Below are 4,704 nucleotides of genomic sequence, written 5' to 3' on the forward strand. Positions count from 1 at the left end.
AAGCTGCTTGCTTATTGTATAGAAACTCATCTCAGCCTTGTGCATGATCCATCCATACATCCATCCATTTTCTGACCCTTTTATCCTCACAAAGGTTTCAGGAGTCCCGGAGGTTGTTTCAGCTATCTTCGGGCAGTGGGCGGGGTACATGTTAAAAGGATTAAAAAAAATCATTCACACTTATGGGCAGTTTAGATTTTTCAATTAACCTGCCATGTACGTTTTTGGGATATGGGAAGAAACCGGACTGCCCAGAGAAAGCCTACACAGGTACAGGGATAACATATAAACGCCACTCAGGTGGGGCTGGGATTTCAACACCAGTCCTCAGGACTGTGAGTCAGACGCTCTCACCATACGACCACCGTGCCGCCACTGAGATGTACCTGTAGCTATACCTGTGACTACTGACAACGGCAGGAATATACATAGTGCTGTCACGGCTGCTGAGGTATGTAACTTATTTTCTAAGAAGCTATTTATTTGTAAAAGATGTTCATTTTCTAAGAACGCACCACTAGGGTGAATTTTCCATGAGATACATTTGATTTTTTTAAGATTACTTTGTTTGAAGGCAAGAAAATGTCTTTTCTTTTTTGAAAATATACCAGTAACACTTATTTGTACTGTATGTGTCAATAAAGTATGTACGTGTACGTGGATAGAATATAAAATGAGAGGGGGAAAAGGAAGAAAATAATTAAATCCAAAATTTGGTGATTTTACCTGGAAAAAAAATCTATGTAAGTTGGAGAGAACAGGACTCCTTCTTGTTGCTGTCCACTATTTAGTGCCAACACAGCATTTGCTTGCATTAATTTGCTGTGGCTGCCTGCCACCTGTAAGTTTACTGCCATACTACTTTATTTTATTCCGTTACTTCCATAAGCAGACGGGCCCCGTAGCTCAGTGGTTAGCGCACTGGTTTTTTAAACCAGGGGTTGTGGGTTTGTATCCCACTGGGGCCTCCACTCCCTGAGAAGGGGTGCGTCAGGAAGGGCATCCGGCGTAAAAATTGTGCCAGCGACCCCAAAAGGGCCACGCTGAAAGGAAAACAACAACTTCCATAAGTAGACGATTAAATTAATTAACTTGTTTCACAATTTTTAGCCTATTTTGCATAATTACATGAAATCACATTCATTTAATCCAAATAGTAAGTATATAGAGGAACAAATGTTTTCTTAAGCTTATGTTTTCAGATGTTCATTTTGTAATCATACCAATGTCATTACATTTGAATGTAGTACATAATAATATAATAGACATGATTAAATTATAAACTACTTTAGTACTGAACATACAAATAGCACAAACTCAAACTCACACCTCATCTACGTCAAGCACCAAATGTATTTTGGTTCCCAACAGAACTTGAATCAAACATTGTCTTGTTTGCAAAAGCCACTTGTAGAACTGAATCAGAAATATCGGCTGTGCTTGCTTCTTATTTACCATGCAAATGGATTCCAGGTAAATATCTGACTCGAAATTACCCAGAGGCATGCAACTTGTCCTCGTGTCACCCTTGTCATTGAATGGCAACCTGTCATGCCTTTCCTCTCACGGAGTGTCTGGGATTTCTACGGCTCCCTGTGTCCCTTTTGAGGAGTCACAGTATGGTCATCCTTTCATTTTCTCAGACGCTTGTTTTGCATTGAGCTTTAACCTCTCAAAAGCAAATGCAATTGAAATGTTATTTACGTTGCATGTGTAATCATTGTTATTATTGTAAGCTACTGGAATATGATGTGCAATATACTCTTCCTAATTTAGGATATGATGAAGCACACCTTAAGTTGGTACTGAAGTTAATAATATTGAGTGTGCAAGGGTCAAGCCAAAACAATAATTGGATGATGAAATTGATGACTATGTCTGTACTATTTGCTACAGGCCAATCTTGTCCCATTCTGTAACTTTTTTTTACACACCCTTGTCCTTTTACCCTCCATCAGTAGTGGAAGCTGGCCACCATCACAGTGTGGAGGAGGTTATTCAGTAACCGTTCACCCACTCACACTTTAGGGAATGAGAAGGGTGGAACACGAGCTATTTTTGTTCCGTATTTCAGTATCTAGGTCTGAGTGATTAAAATACTGTCTTACACTGACATCTCAAATATGTACTGTTTAGTTGCTGTGTTTGATAATGTCTAACATCTCCCACATACCAAAGACAGCTGCACCTCTATTCCATCAAATAGTTGTATTTATTTTCCTGTTTTGTCTCCGTATACTTTAGTGAAACCGCAATGCACGGTGCAAATGCCACATTGACTCTCATGGGCCTCCACAACTAACCCAAATCCTTCTCTTTGCTTGAAAAATTGTTCTCTGAGCAAAGCACAAGGGACTTGGAAGAGAAATGCCTGGTCTGCCTACCCCTGCTGTATTAGGTTGCTTATTGACTGCAACATCTCTCTTCATCCTTCCTTACTTCATTTTTTTTTCTCTCACCCTCTTTGACCTAGCTGCTCCACTCCAACCATTGTACAGCCCTTAAGGCTGTTGTGCCGTATAACCCGTTCAACTTTGCACCTCATGCCCCCACGCTTTCCACAGTTGCTACTACGACGAGGTTTGTTATGAAGGCCTAGTTAAAGGAGTGAGCGCCGGGACAAAGCCCTGCAGGGTGGCCTGAATGGATGAGGCAAGTTCTGTGATGACAGATACAGACATCATGAAGACCCAAATGGGATCATTTTGGATACTGTCACTCCACAGCAAAAAGGGATCCCATGTCAGGTCCACCTCGCCGTCAACCAAAAATAAGCAGTGGAGGACAAAATCTGGGGAAGCAAATGGAAGCTATTTGGGGAACATCATTTTTATTGTGGCTTTATCAAGTTCATCTGTGATGGCATGCAGTAAATGAACATACTCCTTTTACCTGGATTAAAATTAAACACAGCTACCTTTAAAGAAAATAGAAAATGACAGAACTACCAATGCAACATTTTATATTTAACTTTGTCCATATTTTTTGCAGACACCTCCAAGTTATTTGTGCTAGTATAAACCACTGGGAGCACAGAAAGTGACAGGCCGACTCCTGGGAGAGGAAGCAAAAGTATGAGGCCAGGGTAGAGGAGAATGTCGCTGATGGAATAAGGAGACAAAAAGGCTTCCCGAGAGGGTGTGAAAAGATGAAACAATGAACGTGTCTTAAAGGATGATGTGCAGTGACGACAGAGAGGCATTAACATACAGAGAAGAGCAAGGAAGAGGACACAAGTGAAAATGAGACGAGAAATTCATTTTTGCTCTTCATTTTGTCATTTGACCTCAGGTAAAACTTATCATTGTATTCTACATGTAACTGCTTCTCGGGTTAAAATTTTAATATGGTTTGACTATTGTAATAATTTTGAAGCTGGGGTTTTTATGTGTAATTTCTCCTTACTTTGGTTCAGCAATTTATTGATCATGCAAATAATATTGCACGGAAATGCTGGACTTGAGTTGTTTACCTGGTATAATTATATCTTTCAGTTAAAGGGCATTGGACTGCAAATCAAGAAGTTCCTGAGCCCATCGATTTTGCACATCACTAAAAACATCATATTTTTTAAATGTGAGTGACCCCCAATATGACAAGGAAAAAGTTTAATATTTTTTCTGAGGCTACTGGTCTTACAACATGTGATGTACTACAGATAACCATCAACACACCACCCACACAATGATGTGGCCATCAAAAATGTTCTCCTGCAACCTAGATGTCGGTCTTCGTACAAAAAATGACCTGTGAGAAGCATCAGGGACCCACAGGGCATCCACAGTACAGGGAAATACAAAGAAGACAAAAATGAGGTTGTACAAGAAGAAGCTGGGTAACAGATAGCTCATCTGGTAACTACATTGAAGAAGAAGAATCAACTTTATTGTCATGAACCTGCATGTGCAGGCATACCAAATTTGTTCTCTACGTTTCTCTGCCCACTTGTTAGTGGAGTACACTGGAGCAGGGGGCATCTGAAGGGCCCTGAGAGCAGTTCAGAGTATCAGGGTCTTGCTCAAAGACACCACAGCCGTGAGTCCTGTGGATGGGAGGTAAACGTCTGAATCTAAACTACCCAATTGTCTCATAGGTCCCCCACAGTGGTAGGCAAGTATATGAATAATACTGATTGGGCAAAGGCTTGTTCCCCTTGCGGAGGGCGTTAATACAAGATTCAAGATCTTACCATTGTTTCAGTGTTCTGGGCTGTAATAATAAGATTAATTTCTACTAAAGCAATAGGAGACCTCGCAGGTCACTTGTTAATTGCAAAATGTTCTTCTTGTCTTTTTCTTTGTGGCAAACAGGTTAAGAGACAAGTTGTAAAACACTCGAAACAAGCAGTTGCCCCGCCGACGTTTTGATTCCCCAACAGCGCAAGCTTCAGGTTGCTTCTTAATTAGTGTTTTCTTTCATGTTACAATCGCTAAATCAGTCAGCCACGAACTGGTTGTTGACCACAAACATAAGAATTTGATGTCGTAAATAGTGAACAGGTTCAAGATTTCTAATTATCGATACTAATATTTTTTTACCAAATCGGGGAGGAATAAAACTATTCTTACCACAGGATAGGACAAATACTTAGCACCATCTTTTACAGACATCTGATGATAGGGTATTTGCTGACTTTGATCAATGGAAAAAATGCTTAAATAATTCTAGATTATCAGTATTTAGGTTTACATTAAGTGTATTATT

At 40.1% G+C, this 4,704-nt stretch overlaps 1 non-coding gene across 1 annotated transcript; it reads left to right on the forward strand.

Annotated features, from left to right (window-relative positions):
- The first annotated feature begins 895 nt into the window (after positions 1-895).
- trnak-uuu (transfer RNA lysine (anticodon UUU)) lies at positions 896-968 on the forward strand. Its single transcript has one exon. It is a non-coding gene; the product is annotated as a tRNA-Lys (tRNA).
- Positions 969-4,704: the final 3,736 nt, after the last annotated feature.

The sequence above is a fragment of the Syngnathoides biaculeatus genome, chromosome 3, assembly GCF_019802595.1.
Source record: "Syngnathoides biaculeatus isolate LvHL_M chromosome 3, ASM1980259v1, whole genome shotgun sequence".
NCBI classification, from domain to species: Eukaryota; Metazoa; Chordata; class Actinopteri; order Syngnathiformes; family Syngnathidae; genus Syngnathoides; species Syngnathoides biaculeatus.